We start from the raw sequence: 26,952 nt of genomic DNA, 5'->3' as shown, positions 1-26,952 counted from the left end.
AAACTGGCTTGAAGGTAGGAGGCAGAGGGTGATGCAGAGGGTTGATTTGTGGACTGGAGGCCTGCGAGCAGCAGTTTGCTGCAGGAATGGATATTGGGTCCTTAAATAATTGACTTGGATGTGAATATGAGATATGGTCAGTAGGTTTACAGAAGACACCAAAATTGGAGGTGTAGTGGACAGTGAAGAAGGTTAGTTCTGAATGCAACAGGATCTTGATCAGATGGGCCATTGGGGCGAGGAATGGCAGACTGAGAGTTCAATTTAGACAAAAGTAAGCTGTTCGATTTTGGAAAGGCAAATCAGGGCAGGACTTAGACATTTAATGGTAAAGTCCTTGGGAATGTTGCTGAACATAGAGTCCATGGAGTGCAGGTTCATTGTTCCTTGAAAGTACAGTCATAGATAGGCAGGCTAGTGAAGGTGGGGTTTGGTGTGCTTATATTTATTGGTCAATGCATTGAGTACAGAAGCTGGGGCGTCAAATTGTGGCTGGACAGGACATTGATTAAGCCATTTCAGGAATTATGTTTTAGGTTCGAAATTCGTTGTTCTGGGAAGGATGTTGTGAATCTTGAAATAGTTCAGACAAGATTTACAAAGACTTTGCTAGGATTGGAGGATTTGGGCTACAGGGCGAGGCTGAATAGGCCAGGGTTAATTTCCCTGGAGAGTCAAAGACTGAGAGGTGACTTCATGGGGATTTATAAAATCATGAGGGGCATGGATACGGTGAACAGCCACGGTGTTTTCCCCCCAGTTAGGTGGGTTCAAAACAATTGCATGGGCTTAAGTTGAGAGGGCAAAGATTTAAAACAGATCTAAGGGGCAACGTTTTCAAACTGAGTGTGGTGTGTGTGTGGATTGAGCTGCCAGATGAAGTAGTGGAGGCTGATACAATTACAACATTTGAAAGGCATCCGATTGGGTACATGGATAGGAAGGGTTTCAAGTGATACAGACCAATCGCTGGCAAATGGGGCTTCAGTTGTTGAGGATTCCTGGTTGGCATGGACAAATTGGACCAAAGGTCTGTTTCTGTGCTGTACATCTCTATGACACTAATAAATGAAAATAAGATGTGTTCCTCTTTTGTGGAGAGCTAGCAGAAGCACAGATAATTGTTCTTGGAGCTGAGAAGGTTAAGCAGTGATTTTGATCAGCTGCAAATTTGTTTCTAAGATATTTAATTTTCAGAGAGAGGGGAATTGTTAACAATGTCACAATTTTAGTAACTATTTTCAGGTAATTGGCAAATAATAAGTGAATATGTGAACATTATGTTCTTCAGTAAGTTCTGAGCATCTGGAATAGTCTGAACGGTAGCTGGACAGACTCAGCAATTATTCATAAGCAGATTTGGAATTTTACTTTTTAAGGGAAGATTTGGGGTGCTATGGGCAAATGGGAAGGGAATTGGGACAGATTTGCAGCATCTCCAGAGGGAGAGAGTACAGCCCAAATGGGCTGAATAGCCCCCAGCCCCTGTGCTCTGTGATACTGTCCCATTCACTGTGAATGATGAAGCTCATCCCAGAGCAGAGAGAGGGAGGATACCACCAATCATCCGGGGCCCATTGTGAGGTGAGTGATGTCAGCGCAGGCCAATAGGGCCAGAGGGCAGTACTGGAGGACCAGGTCGTACGAGTTTGTCCTCATCCAATCGGAGTGAATGAGGCATCCTCAAGGTTGGAACTAAAGAAAGGCACATATCGCATCTGGAGGACATGAGATAGGGAGCGTTCTGTGGCTAGTGAGGAATTATATAAATAAGGAAGAGTTGTGAGGATGGTTTAGGTGACATTGATCAGGCGAGTTGAGGATGGAGGAATTTAGGGATCGTGAGGATTAGGGTCATAATGTTATACAGCAAGGAAACAGGCCCTGTGGTCCAACCAGTCCATGCCGACCATAATTCCAAACTGAACTAATTGTACCTGCCTCCGCTTGGTCCACATCCATCCAAATATTTCCTATTTATGTACGTATCTGAATGTCTTTTAAACATTGTAATTGTATTCACAGCTACCACTTCCTCTGGAAGTTCATTCCACACGTGTATCTTTTTTTTAATTAAAATCTTAATGTATTTTCTCAAATCTTTCTCATTTCTTCTCAAAATGAATGCACCCGAGTTTTGAATCCCCCTCTCCCCCGGCTATTCACCCTAATCTACGCTCTTTCTAATTTTATAAACCTCTAATAAGCTCACGCCTCAACCTCGTGCATGCCAGTGAAAAAATTCCCAGCCTATCCAGCCTCTCCTTAGAACACAATCCCTCCATTCATGGCAACATGCTGGTAAATCTCTTCTGAACCTGCTCCAATTTAATAATCTCCTTCCTATAACAGCACAACCAGAGCTGGACAGACTATTCCAGAAGAGGCCTCCCCAACGACCTGTATATCCTCAACATAACGTCCCAACTCCTGTACTCCAAGGTCTGAACAATCAAGGTAAGTGTGCTTAGCACCTTATTAACCACCCTGTCTACATGTCACACAAACTTCAAAGACGTGAAGCCCTCGGTCTCTCTGTTCCCATATCACTACTCAAGGCCCTACTTTTATTGAGAGTAAGTCCTGCCCTCGTCTGTTTTGTCAGGTTGTTATGTTTTGCATTTATTCCAATCCAAAAAAATTGAGTATAAAGGCAGTAGGGGTATAATTAAGAGGGAAATCAGGAGGCAAAAAAGGGACGTGAGATAGCTTTGGCGAATAGGTTTAAGAATGATCCGAAGGGCTTCTATAAATACATGAAGAAAAAAAGGCTAACTAGGGAGAAAATAGAGACCCTCCAAGATCAGCAAGACAGCCATTGTGTGGAGCTGCAGGCGATGGGCGAGATAGGAAACCAGTGTTTTGCATCAGTGTTTACTGTGAAGAAGTACATGGGAGATATAGAATGTGGGGAAATAAATGGTGACATCTTGAAAAATGTCCATATTACAGAGGAGGAGGAGATGCTGGATGAGTGGCTGAGGAGCTGGTGCAGGGGAAAAGGATTCACATTTTTTTGGATCATTGTGATCTCCTCTGGAGTAGAGTTGACCTGCATAAGAAGGATGGATTGTACCTGAATTGGAAGGTGTTAACATCCAGACAGGGAGATATTAGTGATACTCGGGAGGCATTAAACCAGTCAGGGAGTGGGTGTAAACCCAATAAGATAGTGAGGAAAGAGTATGTCTGAGGCTGGTACAGTTCAGAAGTCAAATAGTCAAGGCAGGCAAGGGCAAGGCACAGAATGAAGTCGGACTGAGCAGTTGCACTGCATTTACTTCAATAGAAGAGGCCTGACAGGGAAGGCAGATGAGCTCAGGGTATGGTTTTGAACATGGCACTGGGATATTATAGTAACTACAGAGGTATCACTCAGGGATGGATAGGACTGGCAGCTTAATGTTCCAGGGTATAGATGCTATAGGAAGAATAGAAAGGGGGACAAGAGAGGAGGGGGAGTAGCATTTTTGATTCAGGATAGCATTATGTTTTTGCTTAGGGAAGATATTGCTGGGAGTACGCCCATTGAAGTTATTTCGTTGGAACTGGGAAATAAGAAAGGGATGACCACCTTATTGGGGTATTCTGCATGGATTTTGTCTGGGTTCTCTGGTTTCCTCCCACAGTCCAAAGATGTGCAGGATAGGTTGGATTATCCAGGCTGAATTGTCCACAGTGTTCAGGGATGTGCAGGTTGGGTGGATTGTCCAGGCTGAATTGTCCGTAATGTTCAGGCATGTGTAGGTTGGGTGGCCCTGGGAAATGCAGTGTTACTGGGGGAGGTGAGGAGGCTCTCAGGGTCAGTATCAATGTGATGGGCTGAATGACCTGCTTCCACACTGTTGGGATTCTCTGATAATTCTACTAGTTTTAAAATAGTTACAGAAAATAATAGACCAGATCTACATGTTAAGGTTTTGAACTGGACAAAGTCCAATTTTGATGGCACAAGGCAAGAACTTTCACCTGGTCCCTAAAACCTGCTCTGCCATTCAATAAGATCAGGGCTGATCTTTTCATGGCCTCAGCTCCACGTTCCCGATCTCCCACCATAACCCTTAATTCCTTTCCTGTTCACGAATCTACATTTTGCCTGAAAGGCATTCAAATGCTGCAGTCAGCAGGGAACGCCACAGATTCACAACCCTTTAGCTGAAGAAGCTCCTCCTGATCTCAGTCCTAAATCTGCTCCCCCTTATTTTGAGGTAATACTCTGTAGTTTGACCCGTCCCCAGTGGAAATAGCCTCCCTGCTTCTGTCTTATCTACTCCCCTCATAATTTTATTTGTTTCCTATCCAACGTCCCATTCTTCTAAATTACAATGAGTATAGAACATGTTTTCTCAATCTCTCCACATATGCCAACCTTCTCAACTCCCAACTCAAACTAGTGACCCTCCTCTGCACTCCCTCCAGTGCCAGTACATCCTTGCTTATGTAAGGAGACCAAACCTGTACACAGTACTCCAGGTGTGGCCTCCCCAGCCCCCTGTACAGCTGCAGCATAACCATCCCTCTAGCAATGAAGGACAATATTCCCTTCACTGCCTTAATTACCTGCTGTACCTGCAAACCAACTTCCTGTGATTCATGCACAAGGACACCCAGCTCCCTCTGTACAGTAGCATGCTGCAAGTTTATCATTTCATCATCCAGTTTGTTGTTAGTCCAACCAAAATGGATGACCATCCATTTCCAACATTGTCCTCCATCTGCCAGATCTTTACCAACTCACTTAACCTCTCTGTATCCCTGTGCAGACTGACAGTGGCCTCTGCAGTCATTGCTTTACTCATCTTTGTGTCAAACGTGAACTCTGACACCGTACACTTGGTCCTCAACTCCAAAACATTTGTGTAAATTGCAAACAGTTGTAGTGCCAACACTAATCCAAACACCCATTTATCCCCATTATTTATTTTTTGTTGGTTAACCGATCCTGTATCAATGATAATTACCCATAATGCTGTGCATCTTTACCTTATACAGCAGCCTTTTGTGTGGCAACGTATCGAATACCTTCTGGAAATCCAGGTACACCACATCCACCGAGTCTGCCTTGTCCAAAGCGCTCGTCGTATCCTGAAATAATTCCAGTCAATCCATTAAACGTGACCTGCCTTTCATGAATCCATGCTGTGTCTGCGAAATGAGACAATTTCTACCCAGATATCTCACCACTACTTCCTTGAGAGATTCAAGCATTTTCTCCACTACAGAAGTTAAGCTAACTTGTCCTTTTTGAAGAATAGTAGTACCAATTTGCAGTTTCCAGTCTGTCAAAACCATCCCAGAATCCAACAAATTTTAGTGAATTATCACGAGTTTATTTGTTATTTGTTGCTCTACAGGGCATTCTTTGGGCGACTTTTGGAATATTGTGTGCAATTCTGGCCTGCCTCCTATTAGAAGGGTGCTGTGAAACTTGAAAGGTTTCAAAAAAGACTTACAAGGTTGTTGTTAGGATTTGAGATTGAGCTACAGGTTGAGGCATAAAAGGCTGGGGCTGTTTTCCCTGGAGTGCCATAAACTGAGCGGTGATGTTATGGAGGTTTATACAATCATGAGGGGCATGAATGGAGTAAATGAACAAGGGGTTTTCTCTGGGGTGGTGGTGTCCAGAAGTAAACGGCATTGCTTTAGGGTCAACGGATAAAATTTCAAAGGGGCCTAAAGGACAACTCTTTCATGCAGTGGGTGGAATGAGCTGCCAGAGGAAGTGGTGGAGGCTAGTACAATTAAAACTTGTTAAAGGCGTCTAAATAGACACATGATAATGGTTAGTAAGCGTTTACAGGGATATGGGCCAAGTGCTGGCAAATGGGAATCGATTAGGTTCCGATACCTGGTTGGCATGGATGAATTAGACCGAAGGGTCTGTGTCGGTGCTATACATCTCTATGACTGTTGGATCATAACAGCTTATACTGTTCTGCTTCATCTCTGGGCTCCCTCATGACCACTTTGTCAATATCTAGCTTCCTCAGTCTCGAACAATGGGTGTATTTTACTATTACTTTTACAGACATTTTTGTAAGTTAATTTTTCACTGCCGCCCAGCCCCTGACTATGTGCTGCTGATTATTTTTTTTCTGGAAAATCTTTGACAGTCAAGAATTCTTTTTTTCCAATGAGCAAGTGTATTTCCCTCCATTTCTGACTATAAATTCTGCATCATTTTCATTCCCTGTAATCCGTTTTGCACTCTCTCAAACATCAACTGTGTTTCTCCTTCCACAGATCCCACTGATTAATGCCAAAGCCCTGTTGCCTGTGGAGAGGGTGATGTTTGACTTTCTTGTACAGCTGCAGTTTGTGTGGTGAAGGTGCTCCCACAATGTGGTTGGGTAAGAGACATTACAGATTATTCATTACAGCAACAGTGATGATTTGAAGATCATGTCCAAATCAAGAACAGTTTGTAGTTTTATTATCATGCTTATAATTTCACGAAAATATTATTGGGAACTTTAGACATAAGGCCAGAGAAGTATGATATTAGGTCAGGTGACCAAAAGCATTGCCAAATAAACAGGTTTTGAGGAATGTCTTAAAGGAGGAAAGCAGACCTGTGAGGTTTTGACTGCGAATTTCAGACGTTGTTGCTTTGGCAACAGTAAAAACAGCCACACAGGTGAAGTAATGAATTAACAGATCATTGGGAGTCTCGAACAGAATGGGTTGTCGAGGTCTCAAAGGGTGCGAGCTAGGGATGATCACAACCAGGAATTAAATCAAGGGTGAGAATTTTAAATTGAGGGATGTGGGCCGAATGCTGGCTGGTGAGACTAGATCAGGTTGGGATATCTAGTCGGCATGGACAGGTTGGATTGAAGGGTCTGTTTCCATGATGTACATCTCTGTGGCTCTATGTTGTTGATTATGAATAGCAGCCTTTTGATGGATCAACAAGTTTTGGTACAAGGGAGTACTTGGGTAGCAGAGATTTAATTTTTCTTGAGCTTACAGGGAGGTTGAATGTGGGAAGCTGGTCAGGAGTGTGTTTGGATAATGGAGTCTGGAGATAACACAAGGTGGATGAGAATATATGAGCTGATACAAGGGTAGAATCAGCTAGAAATAGTGGTGTTGGAGTGGGACTGGGCTGTCCCCTCACTTCACCTCTGGGATTCAGCTGGTTGTCAGGTTGTGAATCAGGGCAGTAACACAATCGGGAGCTGAGTGGCCCTGGTGGAGCCTAAAATGAGTGTCACTCAGCTGGCTGTTGCTGAGCAGCTGCTGCTAGATAGCTCTGTTGATGACATCTTCCATTACTTTGCTGCTGATCGAGTGTGGACTGACGGAGGGAAATTGCCTGGGTTGGATTGCCCTGTGTTTTTGTGTTGAACGTGACGGGACAATGTTCCACATTGTCAGTAGATGCCAGTGCTGGAGTGGTACTTGGTTTGGTGGGTGGCAAGTTCTGGAGCACAAGCCATCTGTACTATTGCCAGAATATTGGCAGGGCCCGTAGCCTTTGTACTACTTAACCATTTCTTGATGTTATTCAAACTGAATCAAACTGGCTTAAAACTCGCATCTGTGATGTTAGAAACCACTGGAGAAGGCTGAGATGGATCATCCCACTTTGCACTTCTGGCTGCAAATGCTGTTGTCTTATCTGGCGCATGGATGTGTGAGGCCCGTCCATCAATAAGGATGAGGATATCTGTGATGCTTCTTCCAGTGAGTTGTTTTATTGACCATCACTGTTCACAACTGGGTGTGGCAGAGCTCCGATCTGTTCCATTGGTTGTGATATCACTTAGCTCTGTTGCTTGCTGCTGATGCTGTTTGAAATGCAGATGGTCCTGTTTGGTAGCTTCACCAGGTTGGCACTTCATTTTTAGGTGCTGCTCATGGCATGCCCTCCTTTCCTGCCCATTGTGATGGGTGAGTGCGGGATTTACAAACCCATGAGATTACAGATTGTGCTGGCGTACAGTTCTGTTGTTGTTGATGTCCCACAGTACCACCGAGATATCCACTTTGAAGTGCTACATCTTTTCAAAGTCTGTCCCATTTAGAACGGTGATAGTGTCATTCAACACAATGGAGGTTTTTCTCAACTTTAAGCCAAGACTTGTCTCCAAAAGTAGTGTGTGATGGTCGATCTTACCGATACGTCATGGACAGATGTATCTGCAGCTGGTCAATTCATAACAATGAGATCAAGTATGTTTTTCCCTGTTGTTGGTTCCTTCACCACCCACTGCAGACTCAGTTCAGCAGCTATATCCTTTAGGACCTGACCAGCTCAGTCAGTAATTCTGTTGCAGAGCTAGTCTCGATTGTGAACATTGAATTCCTGTACCCAGAGTACGTTTAACACCATTTTACTTCCTCAGTGCTTCCTCCAAATGCTGTTCAACATGAAGGAGAACTGATTCATCAGCCAAGGGAGGACGGAGCGTGGTAATCAGCAGGAGCCATGAGATTTCCTGGTAACCGGAGTCAATGCTGAGTACTCCGAGGGCAAATCCTCCCGGTCTGTGCCACGACCTCTGCCTGGTCTGTCCTGCTGGTGGGAGGGGACATATCCAGAGATTTCAGGAAAACGTGAAGACTGCAGATGCTGGAGATCAGAGTTGAGAGTGTGGTGCTGGAAAAGCACAGCAGGTCAGGCTGATGAAGGGCTTGGGCTCGAAACGTCGATTCTCCTACTCCCCGGGTGCTGCCTGACCTGTTGTGCTTTTCCATCACCACACTCTCAATATCTAGGGATGGTGATGGTGATGGTGATGTCTGGTCATTGTCTGTAAGGGTTGATTTCATGAGTATGGGTATGTCAGTCTGTTCCTTGATTGGTCTGTGAGACAGCTCTACACATTTTGGCACTAAACTCCAGATGTTAGTCTGGAGGACTTTGAACCAACGAGAGGGCAACCATTCTGTGGTTGTATTTTCTGGAGCCCTGTTAGATACCGAGTGGTCCATCCAGTTTCATTCCTTTGTTGAGACTTTGCAGTGATTAATACAGCGAGTAGCTGGCTGGGCCACTGTCGGGTTGGCAGGATTATTTCCGCCATTGACAATGGTTCCATGGAGATCAGGAGATTCCTAATTCCAGGTATTTTTTCTTGAATTCAGATTCCACCATCTGCCAAGATGGGATTCGAACCAGGACTTCAGTCGTTTGTTTTAATATTTTGGATAAAAGTTAAATACGTTAGGTTTGTTCACTCACTTTAAATATCACTAACCCTGGTTGTTTTTCTTTATGAAACACTGTCCATCATCCTGTCTCCTCCATCCTTCCCTCCAACAACAAGAGCAAGGAGCACATGGAGTTTCTCCGTCACTAAGACTGAGACAATCCGATCTGCTGCTTCACCCCCACCCATCCACTCACCCCACCCACTCACCCACCTACCCACGGAGCCAAACTGCCTCACGTGGTTTTCCCAGTTTTTGTCCTAAACTTGCATCTTTCTTCAATCTATTGTCAAGCCTTATCAGAACTCATCTTGACCCTTGACCCTAATTTCACTGCACTATAGACTTTCTAACTCTTTCTCCTCCTCATCAGTCCCCCTCACTGATTCACAGATATTGTTCCTTGTTCTGTCTTTTCTGATTATGTCCTCTCCGAAAACCCTGCTCCATCTCCACTCCCTCTTTCCTTTCTGAATTCCTTGCATTTGGTGTCCTTGGTCCCTTCTGTATCTCACCGACATACTGTCAGGAGGTGACATTGTGCAAAAGCACCATGTTGGGTTTCACATGTACACTGACAATGCCCAGCTCTCCCCTCCCATCATCCCTCTCCATTACTCCACTGTTACTCAGTTATCAAACTGCTTACCACATTCCCACGACTCGATTAGCTGCAGTTTCCTCCAATGAAACATTGTAATGGTTAAACCCGTTGCCTGACAAATTCCTTTCCCTTACTGCTGAGCCTCTCCCTCTCACTGGGAACTATTCAGCAGAACTACACTCTTCACAATATTGCAGTTATATCTGGCCCCAAGCTGACCTTCTGATTAGACATCTATACAATCCCAAACACCAGGAATTCCAATCTCTTAAACGTTGCTTGTCTCCTCCTCACCCCAGCTCCATTGCTACTGAAACCCCTGACCCGTGTCTGTGTTGCCTTTAAACTTGACGAATCTGAAACAGGACCCTTGATTCTGTGACTGGCTCAGAATCTGGTTTCAGACTCCCCCCTCAGTATTTACCCTCAGGCACATCAGTATTTATTCTGTCAAACGACTTAAGAATCTGGTGGTGCGGTCTGATTGTAGCTGGTGGAAATGGCAGAGGATGATGTGTTGTATCTGGGTGAAAGGTAAGGACTTGGGTGGGTGGGTTCTATCCTTGTTGCAGTTGGAGGTATGGGAAGTGTGGGAAGTGGAGAAGATATAGTGGATGGTATTGACCACATGGGAGGGGAAATTGCAGACCTTGAAATACGGGGCCATTTGGTAAGTTCTGGCTTCACTGGTACACTGCGGTAAGCATGAGACAGAGATGTTGGCCAGGGAACAGGCTCGTGTGTTAAAGTGGCAGGCAGCTGGAAGCTCGGGGTCTGTTTTTGCAGCAGAACGTAGATCATCAGTCGCCATTTCCGCCACCTCCACTGAGATGCTGCCAGACACAGGTTCCTGTCCCCACCATTAACAGCTATGAACCCTCCCAGCCAGATCGTAATCCACTCCTTTGTCTTTCCAAATATTCGTCTCTCTTTGGGTTCGGTCCCTACCTATTACTTACTCTTTAACCCCTATCTCATACAGTACAAAGATCTGCAGGCTAGTTGAATTGGCCAAGCTCAATTTCCCATAATGCTCAGGGATGTGTAGGTTCGGTGCATTAGTCAGGAGAAATATACAGTAATAGGGTAGGGGAATGGGTCTGGGTGGGATACCCTTCGGAGGGACGCTGTGGACTTTTAGGGCCGAATGGCCAATTTCCACGCTGTCAGGATTCTAATGTTCCCAGCTCCCATCGGTTTTGAGGAAGGGCCACTGGACAGATTCCTGTTCCCAGATGCTGCCAGACCTGCTGAGCTTTCCCAGCACCTCCTGCTTGTTGTTCCTGATTGACACCATCCATCCACCTTCCGGGTTTGATTCAGGCAGGGGGAGGATCCCACCACTGACCTCACAATGGGGTCCAGCTGATTGATGGCAGCTTCGGACCAATAGGAAATGGTGGTGGGACTGGTGGACGAAGTGGAGCCAGCTGGTCATCCAAACAATGGGAGTGAATGAGGGGCGTGGCCAGTGGGATGACACGTCACCAGTAACTCCGCCTGTGCAGTGCCACGTGACTCAGCCGTTGGTGAATGGGGGAGACACAAACAGGGAAGGGGAGAGTGTCCTTGGAGATGGAGGTAATGAGTCACTTAAGACTGGGAATTTATAATTACACTTTGTGCGGGTTGTTAGTCTGAATTAGAAACTCTTTCCCGCGTTTGTATCAGATGGGAAAATGGCTGTGTCCCTCAGGCGGTGATAGGTCCTGGGATATGGTCACCATCTTTATTGGGGCCAAGGTACAGTGAGGCGCATGTCCTCTTCCAGGGATGGGGCGGGTTTGTACGATTTGAAGAGAGGCATTTACACATCAAGCACATACCAAGAAAAAAGTATGTCTTTATATTCTTCCTGTACTGACTGAGAGTTTTGTTTTGTGAATTCATTTCATAGGATATTAAATCAGAATAATTGAGGCTGGGATCTCAAAAGCAAGATTTTACAGTCAATGGAGTCATCAGGATCTGAATATCATTGGCATTTAACTCTGGAAGGAGAAAGGTTTGTTCTGTTTGTGGGAAGATATCTCCAATATTTTTGTTAAGCAGAAAGATGTACAAATTCGTGGTTGGATCACCCTTTGGGTGTGTCCTCTGTTCTGGGCGATGCAGCTGTGGAAGGAGATATTGCCCTGAGACGGAGCACAGATTTATCCAAATTACACCTCGTCTCTTTGTAAGATCTCTCAGATTAAGACCCAATCACCCACTTCATGATGTTAACCTGTAAACTTCATATTTTCAATTAACTGCAAACTTCCCATTAAAACTCCTTTTGGACTCAAGTTCCAGAACCTTTTCAGGTGGAATGTTCCAGATTCTGACAACTGTTCATTCAGAAACTGCTGAAGTCCATGTTTACTCTAGGGTTACAAAGGGCTGAATTGAAAGATGAGATGCTGTCCCTGTGCTCCTATTGAGATGCATTGGAACAGTACAGGAGGCTGAGGGCAGTGTAGGTGTGAGCAGACAATGACAATGACAGGGCTGCACTGAGAGGGCTGCTTGGCTCAATGAGTGTGTTTTGGGGTTGGGTGTAAACAGAGCGAGGGGAAACAGGGAGAAGGTGAAGCTGAAACTCAGTTTTAGTTCAGGCCGTTCAGAAATTCACATGTTCCCAATGGGAACAGCCAGTTTTTAAGTGATACCTGCGGCGTATTTGTTAAGTTTTTAATGTATTTTTCCTGAGGGCAGTTGAGAGTTAACCACATTGCTGTGGGTCTGGTGTCACATGTAGGCCAGACCAGGTGAGGATGACCGTTTCCTTCCCTACAGGACATTGGTGAACCAGATGGGTTTTCTATCAATCGACAATAGTTTCATGGTCATCATTCGCCTTTTCATTCTAGATAGTATTGAATTCCGATACCGCCATCAGCCATGTTGGGATTCTAACCCTAATCCTCGGAACATTACACATATCACTCTTCTGGCAGGAATACCATTAAACCCTTTTTCGCAATGTTTAAAAGAAAGTTCCATCATTCTACGTGTACAATGTGAGATAAAATACTGCAACGTCCATGTGTCGGCCTCTCCAAAATGTCAATCAACAGAAATTTGTTTGGGGGCGAAATATTTCACTTTTTTTTGGGCGGGGGGCGTGAGGTTATTAAACAAAAATGAATACAAATAAAAATCTTATGCCACGGATATGTAATTTCTAAGCCGGAGGGGGATTACAGAGACAGGGAGGGTTGTGGGGCCAGAGGGGGATTGTTGTCCAAACATCACTGTGGTGCACATGGACTGCAGCATTTCAGGGAGGCGGTTAACCATCACTTCCTCCAAGACAAGTAAAGATGGCCAATAAATACTGGTCTGGGCAGCAAAGGCAACCCCCAGTGAATAAAACCAAGCAGTGACCTCTCTGAGCTGACTTGCTGTGAAGTTAAAAACCTCTCTGAAAATGGAGTGGGCAGAGAAGAGAAACAGTGACATTTCGCAGCTGGCCTCAGAGAGACCTCACCCTTGGAAGTACTCAGAGCCGGGGATCAGCTCAGTGAGTTTCAGTCTCTTCAAATATCAATCTTAGTCTGTTTTATTTTATTAAATCTACAATCGTGAGTCAGGTGAGGATTTCTTTTTAATGTCTTACGGTCTCTTGAGTAAATGTTTAAGATATAAAATGTAAGCATTAAGTTTTTCTCAGGCAGTATTTTTCAAGCAGTTGTCTGTGCCTATGTCATGGTCTGTAGACTGTTAAGGAGGAGAGATGGCCTGTTGTAGAGTGGCGTGCTGTTCCTGTCGGATGTGGGAGATTAGGGAGAGTTTCAATGATCCTGATGATTGTCTGTAGGAAGTGTGATTGCAAATCCTATTGGATCACATGGATTGGTGGCGGAGTGATTAAAGGCAGTGAGAAATTGACAGGAGACGGGGGGTGTGATAGGTGGCAGTCTTAGGATTGCAGGATACTGCAGATACAGTCAGGTAGATGGGTTACCTCCAGGAAAGCTAGAAGGGGTAGGTAGGTACTGCAGGAGTCTCCTGTGGCTATCCCCATCTCAGACAAGAATACTATTTTGGAAAATGTAGGTGGTAACAAACTTTCAGGGGAAAGTAGCACTGACAGCCAAGTTACTGGGACTGAGACTGGCTTCTAACATAATGTGAGGTATATCCAGTTCCACACGATCGATGGTGATAGAGGACTCTCTAGTCAGGGACACAGTCTGCCGTTTCTGCAGCTGACAGTGAGACATCAGAATGGGGTGGTGCCACTCTGGTGCCAGTGTCAAAGATGTCTCTCAGAGGGAGCAGAATATTCTCATAAAGGAGAATAACCAGTGGGAGGACATTGTACATTGGTACCAATGGCATAGGAAGGGGAAAGCATGGGGTCCTGACGAGCAGGGAGATTTGCTAGTGCCACTCGGGAGGCATTAAACCAGTGAGGGAGTTGGGGTAATCCTAAAGAGATAGTGAGGAAAGAGGTGAGTCTGAGGCTGGTACTGTTCACCGGTCAGACTGTCAAGGCAGGCAAGAGCAAGCCACAGAATGAGGTGCGACAGACCAGTTGCACTGCATTTATTTCAGTGCAAGAGACATGACAGGTCAGGCAGGTGGGCTCAGGGTATGGTTTTGAACATGGTACTGGGATATTACAGCAATTACACAGGCATCGCACAGGGATGGATAGGACTCGTAGCTTAATGTTACAGGGTATAGATGCTATAGCAAGGATAGAAAGGGGACAACAGAGCAGGGAGAGAGGTGTTTTTGATTTGAGGTAACATTATGGCTGGGATTCGGGAGATATTCCTGGGAGTACATCCAACCAAATAACTTGCCTGGTACTCAGAAATAAGAAAGGGATGATCATCTTACTGGGATTGTATTATGGACTCTCTCCCAATAGTCAGCAGGGAGTTGAGACAAATTTTACCAGGAGACCTCAGTTATCTGTAAGAATAATATGGATGCAATGATAAGTGGTTTTAACTTTACCAACATAGCCTCGGAGTGCTGTAGTGTTCAGGGCTTGGATGGAAAGGTATTTGTTCCATGTGTACGAGAACATTTCTGATTAAGTTTGTAGGATGTACCTACTAGAGAAGGAACAAAACCTGACCTGTTTTCTTTATTTATTCACAGGATGAGGCTATCACTGGCTCGGCCAGCATTTATTGCAGCGTTTACCCAGAGGGCAGTTAAGAGTCAACCACGTTGCTATAGGTCTGGAGTCCCATGCAGACCAGACCAGGTAAGGATGGCATTTTCCTTCCCTAAAGGTCATGAGTGAACCACATGGGTTTATCCAACAATTGATGATGGATTCCTTGTCGTCACTAGATTATTTTTTGCAGATATTTATTGAATTCACGTTCCAAATTCTGCCGTGATGGGATTCAAACCCAGGTCCCCAGAACGTTACCTGGGTTTCTGGATTAACTGTCTAGTGATAATTTCACTCCGTCATCACTGCCTCTTAGGAAATGAGGCAGGGTGAGTGACTGAGGTATCAGTGGGGCAGCGCATCAGCACCAAAGATCCCACAGTATTGTGGCTCAGTGGTTAGTGCTGCTTCCTCAGCACCAGGGACCTGGGTTTGATTCCAGCCTCGGGCGACTGTCTGTATTGGAGTTGGCACATTCTCCCCAGTGTCTGTGAGGATTTCCTTCGGGTGTTCCAGTTTGCTCCCACAGTCCAAGGATGTGTAGGTTAGTTGGATGAACCATGTTAAATTTCCCAGTGTCCAGATGCAGTATATGAGGTGCTGGGATGTGCAGGCAAATCTCTGCCTGATGTGTAAAGATCCTTTTGGGATCTTGAACAGAGATCAGAGGGCGATGTGGCCGCATGTTTTACATCTCCCATGGTGGTAAGGGAGGGTCAAGGGTGTGGAGCGTGGGTTGGTGTGAGGGTGTGGACCTAAGAAGGGAGTCGTAGAGGGAATGGTCTCTGTGGAATGCAGATAGGGGTGGGGAGGGAAATATGTCTCTATTGGAATCTGACTTTAGGTAGCAGAAATAAGAGGTTAATGCACTGTATCTGGAGATTGTTGGGGTGGAAGGTGAAGACCGCAGGGTTATATTATTATTGTGATTAAAGGGGTGGGCTAAAGGCAGAGGTGCGGGAAGTGGAGGGTATGTGTTGGAGGGCATTGTTGATCAAGTCAGAGGTAAATTGCAGATGGGCGGCACAATGGTTAGCACTGCTGCCTCACAGCGCCAGACACACGGGTTCTATTCCCACCTCAGGCAACTGTCTGTGGAGTTTGCACATTCTCTCCGTGTCTGCATAAGTTTTCTCCCACATAAAAATGTGCGGGTAGGGGGAATTGGCCATGCTAACTTGCCTGTAGTGTTAGATGTAGGAGAATAGGTCTGGGTGGGTTGCTCTTTAGAAGGTTTGTCTAAGTAATCTAATATTTAAAACAAAAAACCTCTGTACTCCTCAAAGATGTTCTTAAAGTTCTTTCTAATCAACGTTTATCAGCATTCGTGAAGCATTTTAGGAGATTTGTCAGTGTGAAAGGCTCCATCTAATGCAGGTAGTTGTTGTTATTGTCTGACATCAGGAGAAACTGGAATGAACCCTCTCTCTTATACCTGATGAACAGCAGCAAAAGCAGGAAGCACTGACCATGCTCCAGCCCACAATGGGCCTCTGGTGATTGATCTCAGCGCAGGACCAATAAGAGGATGGGGATGGGGCGGGAGGACCAGGCAATGCCGGTTGGTCCTCCAACCAATCTGAGTGAATGAGGGGCGTGGCTATACTCAACCACGTGACAAGCCACTGGCACCACAGTGTGTGTTGTGACCAAGGCATTGGAAATGTGTGAAGGTGCAGGGCACGGTTAAGGAAAGACATATTGACCAGGAAGAGAACGAAATTTTAATGGGACGGGCCGAGACATTTTCCAGAACTTAGTGCACATCGGAAAACACAAATCTGAAAATCCCAGGCTTGTAATTGTGGCAAACGGAAAAATGCTTCAAATGGTGAATGACGTGAGTGAGGGCCGCCATCTTTATTGGGGGCAGTGATCCGTGGGACACGTCTGTGGCTGCCAACTTTGTGAGGGGCAAGCTGCAGGGGGACGCATGCGCGGCCTTCCCTGGCAAGGAGTGATAGGGCAGGGTTTACACAGAGTGTCAGAGTCAGACTTAGACTTAGACTTAGACTTACAGTGTGGAAACAGGCCCTTCGGCCCAACAAGTCCACACCGACCCGCCGAAGCGCAACCCACCCGTGCCCCTACATTTACCCCTTACCTATCACTACGATAGGTAAATTCAGGGTGTTTTCAATGTCACAGTGTGATGCTGGAAAAGCACAGCAGGTCAGGCAGCAGCCCATCGGTGGGTAGGAAGATGTAGATGAAGGACAAGTCAAGAGGGCGGTGCCGAGTTGGAAAGCTGGATCTGTGATGAGGTGGGGGGGAGGGGAAATGAGGAAACTGGTGAAATACACATTGATCCCATGTGGTTGGAGGTTCTGAACCCAGAAGATGAGGCATTCTTCCCCCAGGCATCAGATGCGGAGCGGGAAGGGGAGTTCAAGTCTCCGGACACAGGGTGTTTGGGTTGTTTAGTGTTTTACTGTTACTTTCACAGACTGTTTGTAAGTTAATTTTCCTCTGCTGCCCAACCCCTGACAATGTGCTGCTCTCTAAACGGACTAAATTTTCCACAATATCTTTGCCAGTGAATAATTCTTTTTTTCAACAAAAGAGTGCATTTTCCCTCCATTTCTGACCATCAAATTCTGCAACATTTTCATTTTCTGTGATGCATTTAGCACTCCCTGAAACATCAACTGTGTTTCACCCTCCACAGATCCCAGTGATTAATGCCAAAGCCCCATTGCCTGTGGAGAGGGTGATGTTTGACTTCCTTGTACAGCTGCAGTTTGTGTGGTGAAGGTGCTCCCACAATGTTCTTGGGCAAGAGATGTAACAGATTATTCACTCGGCGATAGTGAAGAGTTGACCATGTCGGTGCAAATCAACAACAGTTTGTATTTTTATCATTTTTATACTTTCACAGAAATTGAGAATTTCTGACATAAGGCCACAGATGGGAATATTAGGTCAGGTGATCAAAAAACCTGCTTATTTGGCAACACTTCAGGAATACCTCCAAGGAGGAAAGCAGGTCTGAGAGGGTCAGGGAGTGAATTCCAGACCGTGTTGCCTTGGCAACTGTCGAAACAGCCAGACAGGTGAAGCAATGAATAAATGCATCTTTGGGAGTCTGAAAGAAAATGAGTTGTCGAGGTCTAACAGGTTGAGCGGTGCAGGGAGACAGGGATTACATCAATGGTGAGAATTTTAAATTGTTGCTTGTAAATAGGAGCCTTTTGATGAATCAACAAGTTTTGATACAAGTGAGCACTTGGGCAGTAGAGTTTTAGATACTCTTGAAATTATATGTAAGTTGAATGTGAGAGGCTGGCCAGGAATGTGTTTGGGTATCGAAGTCTGGAGATAACACAAGGATGGATGAGTATTTCAGTAAATGAGCTGAGACTAGGGTGGGGTTGGGTGATGCCACTGATGTAGAAATAGCAGTTTTGGAGTCTGGCTCCTCCTCATCACTCCCCCTCACCAATTCACAAATATTGTTCCTTGTTCTGTCTGTCTTTTCTGGTTATGTCCTTCTCTCTAATTCTGCTATGAACTAATATTTGACCTCACAATTTTTGGAAAATGCTGCTCCATCTCCACTCTCCCTTTCCTTTCTGAATTCCTCATATGTGGTGACCATCCAGGATCTATCTTTGTCCCATTCTGTATCTCACCTCCATTCTGCCAGGAGGTGACATCGTATTGGCTTCACATGTACACTGACAATGCCCAGCTCTCTCTCCCCATCATCCCTCTCCATTGCTCCACTGTTATTCTGTTATCAAACTGTTTACCACACTCTCACAACTCAATTGGCTACAATTTCCTCCAATGAAACACTGCAATGGTTAAACCCATTGCCTTCAGTTGCTATTACAAATTCCTTTCCCTTTCCTGAGCCCCTCCCTCTCACTGGGAAATGCCTGAGGCAGAACTACACACTTCAAAATATTACTGTTTATATCTGACCCCGAGGTGACCTTCTGATCAGACATCTACACAATCACAAATACCAGGAATTCCAATCTGTAAAATGTTCCTTTTTTTCCACCTCACCCCAGCTCCATTACTACCGAAACCCCTTACCCATGTCTGTGTTGCATTAAAATTGACAAATCTAAAACAGAACCCTTGATTCTGCAACTGACCCAGATTCTGGTTCGAGGTTCCCTCATGATGGGACGCATCCTCTCAGTATTTACCCTGTCATACCCCTTAATAAACCTATATGTTTCAATAAGATCCCCTCTCATTCTCCCACAAATCCAGTGAGTCGAGTCCCAACTTTTTCAGCCTTTTCTTAAAAAAGAGTCCCTGCAAACCAGGGATCATCCCAGTCAATATTCTCTGAATTCCTCCGATGATGTGATGTATTTCCTTAAATGAAGGGACCAAAACTGCTCTCATTACTCCAGATGTGGTCTCACTCGCAATTTATGAAGTTGCTCTCAGGTATATATTCCAAACTCTTATTCTGCAAATCGCTTGAAACAAGGAACAATGTTTCATCTCCCTTCCTGATGACCTGTTGTAACTGTGTGCTAGCTTTGTGTTTCCTGCATCTGGTCACTTTTTTGTGTTGCAGCTTTCTACAGTTTTCACCACTTAAATAGTCCTCTGTTCTTTTATTACCTCCTCCAAAATGAACAACTTCACATTATCCCAAATTAGGCTCCATTTGCCAACTTGTTGTCCACTTCTCCAACGAATCCTTCTCTGTAAACAGTTTATAATCCTTTGGGAAGTTTATTGCTCTGCATTTTCTAGGGGATTCCCCCCTTATTGTTCTAAACCTTTCCAGGAGCACGGGGCAGTGTGAAGCATGCTGAGTTGCTGTCTTTTCAGACAGACTCTTTGGAGTGACTGGGATGAGCTTGCTGCCCATTGGTCAGAATGGAGACAACTTGCTCCTGAAGCTGCGTGAGGCTTTAACATCCCCCCCCCCCCCAACCACCCATGTCTTATTGATGAGGCACAGCGGCAACACAAGGAAGGAAAAGGAAGCAAATCCTGCTTTCCACAGCTCACTGGCTCTTGGAACATTCTGTCCCATGTGTCAAAGATCTGCCCTGTTCAGTCACATGAAGTCCCAAGGTGGAAATTCCTAGAAACCCACATAGATTTCCCCCTGAACTGACTGCTGCCCTCCACAAGGGGTAATGTGTCCAGTCATGCTGGGCCAGGAGGAGGGGATGGTGCGAGTTTCTAACCTGATCTGACAGTGACAGATTTTATAAACTTGTATTAAAGGATACTACAAGTGGATATTCTATTGGGAATCTCAGTAATTGTAACAGCAAACTCTGATTGAATTACTCCATTCATTAGGACCTGGATATTTGCACTGTGTGTGAGTATTGTGTTCCAGCTCAATTCTATTTTCTGCATAGAAATTCTCCTTTGAATCAAACCATCTTGTTAATAGATCTCCCCGAAATCTTCAATATGTGTCCAGTAATCCTTTTATGATGAATTGATGAGTGTAAGGTTTAACATCCTAATGTATATGTTTTGTAAACACTTGTCTCTCAGCTCCCCTCAATTTCCTCTGCTACAATGAGAACGATCTCAGTTTCCCCAAAACCCCTGATTCCCCAATGTCTGTTTGCTCTCTATAAGGCACACATCAGGATTGTGTTGGAACATTCCCCACTTGCCTGCATCAGTGCAGCCCTCCACAATATTCAAGAAAGTGAACATTCTCTCGGACAAAGCACTGTGCCTGAGTGGTGTCCCATCCACCATCTTCAGCATTCCCTTTCCCCACCCCTGAGGTACAGTGGCATCACTGTGTAAAAGGGAAAGTCAGCATTGTCCTCCCAGACCATAGGGCTGCTCTCTTATTAGTGAGAGATATCTGGTGGTGGTTTAACCTGAAGGTTACCAAAGCCCAGGAAAGGGGAGAGGTACATCTATTGTAGATGGATATTCTTGATATGTATTAACAACACCCATGTCCCTGCAACTAAAATCTACCATTCCTTGTACCATCCTGGTAACTCTCCTGTGCACGCTCTCAGGGACCCTGCCATCCTTCCCAATGTGTGGGTGATCTCTGGTTTGCACAGACCCAGCTGCTTTGTGTTCCTGTGGGTGATGTCATCATCGAGCAACAGTTGCACAAAATCTCATTGTCTGTGAGGGTGGGAGACGCAAATCCTGAAAACATTTAAGGTGTATTTAGTGTGCACTTGCTATGCCATGATAGATAACACTTTTCCACAAGTACTGGAAAATAGATGAGGACAGTTAGGTGGTAGTTTTCTTTCTCATAGACCCGATGGACCACCAGAGCCTTTTTCTGTTCTGTAGACCGCTGAGATGTTTATTACAGGAATATGACAGGCTCCATTGGACATCAGGTCAGAAAAGGTGATACTAGAATATATGACACGAGATTGGCCGATGTTTCGGGAAGAAAGTGAAATGCAGAGGTTTAAGAGGAAATTCAGAAGCTCAGCGCAGAAATTGGAAAGGGCCGTCATCACGTGAGAAATAAACATTGGGCATCCTGAAAGCTGGAAATAAAGAAAGGCACATATAGCAGAGCTTTGAGAGACTGGAGGGGATTAGAGCTAGGGAGGATAATGAAGCTGGGGGAGATGCAAGTCGGAAAGGATTGTGAGGATGGAGGATGTTACAGCGATAGAGATATTTGTGATGGAGGTTTTTGGATTTCGAGGCTGGAGAAGAATTATACAGATGAGGAGGATTTGTAAGGCTGGATGAGGTGGCACTGATAGGGAGAGTTCCAAGCATTGAGGAATTTACAGAGGTAACGAGTCATAAAGTTATACAGCATCGACACAGAGTCTATGGTCCAACCAGTCTGTGTCGACCATAAATTCAAACTGAACTAATCGCATCTGCCACCACTTGGTCCTAGTTCATCCCAGCATTCCCTATTGATATACGGGTCCAAATGATTTTTTCTTTCTATTAGAATCCCATTCCCCTACCTTTGTGCTCTACAATTACCCCTGACTAATTCACTCAACCCAATCATTCCTGAACACTATGGGCAGTTGAGCACGGCCAGTTCACCTACCCTGTATATCTGTGGATTGTGGAAGGAAACGGGAGCACCTGGAGGAACACAAGCTGACATGGGGAGGAATATCCAAACTCCACATGGGCAGCCACCCAATGCAGGAATTGAGCCTGTGTCCCTGGTGCTGAGAGGTAGCAGTGCTGGCCATTGAGCCACTGTGCCACCTTGAAATTGTAATTGTATTCACAGCTACCTCATCCTCTGCAAGCTTATTCCACATCTGAACCACTCTCTGTGCCGAAACAAAAAAATAAAATCCGGAACTTCTTTTTAAAGCCTTCCTTTTCTCACGTTAAAAAGTATGTCCCCAATCTTGAATCACGCCCCCTCCTGGAAAGGGCACTTGCTGTTCACATTACCGAAACTCTTCAGGATTTTATAAACCTCTAATAAGGTTACCCCTCGGCCTCCTGTGCTCCAGTGAAAAAGGACGCAGCCTATCCAGACTCTGCTTATAATTCACTCCCTCCATTCCCATTACCACCCTGGTAAATCTCTCCTGAACCTGCTCCGATTTAATAATATCCTTCCTATAACAGCACAACCAGAACTGGAAACCGTATTCCAGAAGAGGCCTCACAAACATCCTGTACAACCTCAACATAACGTCCAAATCCTCTATTCAAAGATCTGAGCAATGAAGGCAAATGTGCTAAACCTCTTCTGAACCACCCTGTCTTCATGTGACACATACTTCAAAGACCTGAACCCCTCGTTCTCTTTGTTCCATATCACGATCCAAGGCCCAACGTTTAATCGTTGTAAGTCCTTTGTCTTACCAAGATGTAATATTTTGCATTTATTCCAATACAAAAATCACAAACATCCTTTGAGTATAAAGGCAAGAGGAGTATACTTAAGAGTAAAATCAGTAAGGCAAAAAGGGGACAGGACACTGCTTTGGCGAATAGGGAAAGGGTTTTTAAAAATACATTAAGAGCAAATGGGTTACTAGAGAGAGAATAGGGCTTTTCAAAGATCAGCAAGGCAGCCTCTGTGTGAAGACGCAGGAGATGGGGTTGTTGGGGAGATAATAAACGAGTGGCATCAGTGTTTACTGTGGAGAAGGACAGATTTGGGAAGGTTGTCAAGATTAGAAATCGTGAGGGTGATGAGATGGGAGGAAATTGGAGGATGTTACAGAGATTGAGATGTTTGTGATATCAGAGACAGTGATGGTTCTGAGGCTAGAGAGGATGTCTAGAGATAAGGGCGATTTTAGTCTGGATGACGTGACAGTGATCTGGGGAGTTGTGAGGTTGGAGGAATTCAGAGGTAGTGAGAGTTAGCCATAATGTTATACAGCACAGTAACAGACCCTGTGGTTACATCAGTCCGTGTCGGCCATAATTCCCAACTAATCTCATCGCACCTGCCTCCGCTTGGTCCACATTCATCCAAATATTTCCTATTTACGTCCTTGTCTAAATGTCTTTTAAACATTGTAATTGTATTCACAGCTGCCTCTATCTGGCAGTTCACTTCACACGTGTAAAAGTAAAAACAAATCCCCAAATTATTTTTTAAACCTTTCTCATCTGTTTGCAAATTGTATGCACCCAGGTATCAATACCCCCCTACCCATGGCCATTCACCTTATCTACACGCTTCCTGCTTTTGTAAACCTCTAAGATCATCCCGCAACCTCCTACGCTCTAGTCAAAACGTCCCAGCCTATCCAGTTTCTCCTTGTGATACAATCCCTCCATTCATGGCAACATCCCGGTTAGTCTCTTCCGAATCCGCTCCAATGTAATAATATCCTTCCTATAACAGCACAACCAGAACTGGACACAGTATTCCAGAAGAGGCCTCCCCAACATCCTGTACAACCTCAACCTAAATTCTCAACTCCGGTACTCAGAGGTCTGAGCAATGAAGGTAAGTGTGCTAACCACCTTCTTAACCACCCTGTCTACATGTGACATAGACGAAGAAGACCTGAACCCCTCGGTCTCTCTGTTCCATATCACTACTCAAAGCCTTACTTTTAATTAGTCTAAGTCCTGCCCTCGTTTGTTTTATCAAGATGTAATATTTTGCATCAGTATTTACTGTGGAGAAGGACACGGGAGATGTAGAATGTGGGGAAATAAATGGTGACATGTTGAAAAATGTCCATACTACAGAGTAATGGATGTCTTGAAACGCATAAAGGTGAATCAATCCCCAGGCTTTGATCAGGTGTATCCTAAAATTCTGTAGGAAGCGAAGGCAGTGATTTCTGGGCCCTTTGCTGAGATTTTTGTATCATCGATAGTCACAGCTGAGATGCCAGAAGACTGCGGGTTGGTTAATATGGTGCTACTATTTAAACAAAGGCGATTTGGACAAGCCCGGGAACTACAGACGCTGTGCTAGGTATAGTGTTGGAGGGAGCCCTGAGTGACAGGATTTGTGTGTATTTGGAAAAGCACGGACTGATGGGGATAGTCAGCATAACTTTCTGCATGGGAAATCATGTGTCACGTACTTGGTCTGGTTTTGAAGAAGTAACAAAGAGGTTTGATGAGGGCAGGGAAGTAGATTTGATCCAAATGGACTTCAGTGAGGCGTTCGACAAGATTCCCAATGGGAGACTGGTTAGCAACGTTAGATCTCACGGAGGTAGCCATTTGGATATAGAACTGGCTCAAAGGCAGAAGACAGAGGGTGGTGGTGATGAATGATTATTTTTCAGACTGGAGGCCTGTGACTAGTGGAGTGCCACAAGGATCGGTGCTGAGTCCACTACTTTTTATGATTTATATAAATGATTTGGATGTGAAAACAGGAGGTATAGTTACTGCGTTTGTAGATGGCACCAAACTTGGAGGTGTGATGGACAGTGAAGAAGGTTACCTCAGATTTCAATGGGATTTTGATCAAATGGACAAATGGGCTGAGGAGTGGCAGATGGAGTTTAATTTTGATAAATGCGAGGTGCTGCATTTTGGAAAAGCAAAGCTTAACAGGACTGATACACATAATGGTCAGGTCCTGGGGCGTGTTTCTGCACGAAGGGACCTTGTTGTGCAGGTTCATAGCTCCTTGAAAGTAGAGGTGCAGGTAGATGGGATAGTGAAGGTGTTTGGTGTGATTTCCTTTATTGGTCAGAGTATTGACTAAGAGTTGGGAGGTCATGTTGCGGCTGTTCAAGACATTGACTTAGCCACTCTTGCAATATTGTGTGCATTCTATTCTCCACTGATCGGAAGGATGTTGTGTAACTTGAAAGGTTCATAAAAGTTTAATAAGGATATTGCCAGGGTTGGAGGGTTTGAGATATAGGGAGAGGCTGTATAGGCTGGGACTATTTCCCCTGGAACGTTAGAGGCCGAGGAGTGATCTGAAATTTATAAAATCATGAGCATGGATCCGTTAGATAGACAAGGTATTTTCACTGGACTGGGGGAGTCTAGAACTAGAGGGCATAGATTTAGCATGAGAGGGGAAAGATAAAAGGGACCTAAGGGGCAACTTTTTCAGGTTACGGTGATGCGTTTATAGAATGAGCTACCAGAGGGAGTTGTGAAGGCTGGTACAATTGCACCATTTATTAAGGATCTGGATGGGTATATGAATAGGAAGGGTTTAGAGGGATATCGACCAAGTGCTGGCAAATGGGACGAGATTATGTTTGGATATCTGGTCAGCATGGACGAGTTTGACTGAAGGGTCTGTTTCCATACTGTATGTCTGTGACCCACAGCCGGGGATCAGCTCAGTGGGTTTCAATCTCTTAAAAGGTAAACCTTACTCTGTTTTACTTTTAAAAATCCACAACATTCAGTAGGGTGAGTGTTTACTAGGTTAAGTGCCTCTGTTATGATCTTTTGGTTGAATGTTTTAAATATAAAATACGGTACTCATGTATTAGAGAGTAGTCTTTTGTAAAGCTGTAAGACTCTGTCTTTTTCTGGGTCTACAGATTAAGGTGCAGAGATGGCCATTCGTACAGGGATGTGCACTTCCTGGAGGGCAGGAGGGAGAGTTTGAATGACCCTGATGATAGCCTGCAGGAAGTGATGCAAATCCTCTCTGATCACATGGATCAGATGGAGCGGTGCTTCATGGTAATGAAGAATTTAGAAGAGTCAGGGTGTGTTAGGTGACAGTTTCAGGCCAGAAAACTGCAGATACAGTCAGGTAGATGGGTTACCTCTTGGAAAGGTAGGAGAGGGAGCTAGGTAGAGCAGGAGTCTCCTGTGGCTATCCCCATCTGTAACAAGTATACTATTTTGGATAATGTAGGTGGTCATAGACTCTCAGGGGAATGTTGCACTGACAGCCAAGTTACTGCTATTGAGACTGACTCTACTATAATGAGAGATATATCATATTCCAAATGCTCAATGATGATAAGGGACTCTCTAGTCGGGCACAGACTGCTGTTTCTGCAGCTGATAGTGAGACATATAATGGGGTGGCACCTCGCTGGTGCCAGGGTCAGGGATGTTTCGGACAGGTAGCAGAATATTCTCAAAGGGAAGAATGACCAGTGGGAGGTCATTCTACATTGATACCAATGACACAGGAAGGGGAAAAGATGAAGTCCTGATGAGAAAATATAGCAAATCAGCCTGGAATATAAAAAAAGTAGGTCCTGGATCATAATATCTGCATTACTCCCAGTGCTACATACTAGTGAGAGTAGGAATAGCAGGATGCAGGAGATGAATGATTGGCTAAGGAGCTGGTGTAGGGCAGAAGGATTCACATCTTTTGATCGTTGTAATCTCCTCTGGAGTAGAGTTGACCTGCATAAGAAGGATGGATTGTCCCTGAATTGGCAAGTGTCTAATATCCAGTCAGGGAGATTTGCTAGTGATTCTCGGGAGGCATTAATCCAGTGAGGGTGTGGGGGTGAACCCAAAGAGATAGTGAGAAAAGAGGTATGTGTGAGACTGGTACAGTTCAGAAGTCAAACAGTTAAGGCAGGCAAGGGCAAGGCACAGAATGCGGTAGAACTGAGCAGTTACACTGCATTTACTTCAATGCAAGAGGCCTGACAGGGAAGGCAGATGGGCTCAGGGTATGGTTTTGAACATGGGCTATGATTACAGAAACATTGCTCAG

At 44.9% G+C, this 26,952-nt stretch overlaps 1 long non-coding RNA gene across 2 annotated transcripts in view; it reads left to right on the top strand.

Moving 5' to 3' along the window:
• The first annotated feature begins 11,730 nt into the window (after positions 1 to 11,730).
• LOC132810634 (uncharacterized) overlaps positions 11,731 to 26,952 on the top strand; it is a 54,563-nt gene continuing 39,341 nt past the window's right edge. For both annotated transcript variants that reach the window (XR_009642968.1, XR_009642969.1), the window contains exons 1-2: positions 11,731 to 11,768; positions 14,864 to 14,972. This is a non-coding gene — a long non-coding RNA (uncharacterized LOC132810634). The remainder of the gene's footprint in view (positions 11,769 to 14,863; positions 14,973 to 26,952) is intronic.

Source organism: Hemiscyllium ocellatum, unplaced genomic scaffold (assembly GCF_020745735.1).
Source record: "Hemiscyllium ocellatum isolate sHemOce1 unplaced genomic scaffold, sHemOce1.pat.X.cur. scaffold_1800_pat_ctg1, whole genome shotgun sequence".
In the NCBI taxonomy this organism is placed as follows: domain Eukaryota; kingdom Metazoa; phylum Chordata; class Chondrichthyes; order Orectolobiformes; family Hemiscylliidae; genus Hemiscyllium; species Hemiscyllium ocellatum.
The sequence above is the reverse complement of the archived record's forward strand: the minus strand, read 5'-3'. Positions and strand labels throughout refer to the sequence as shown.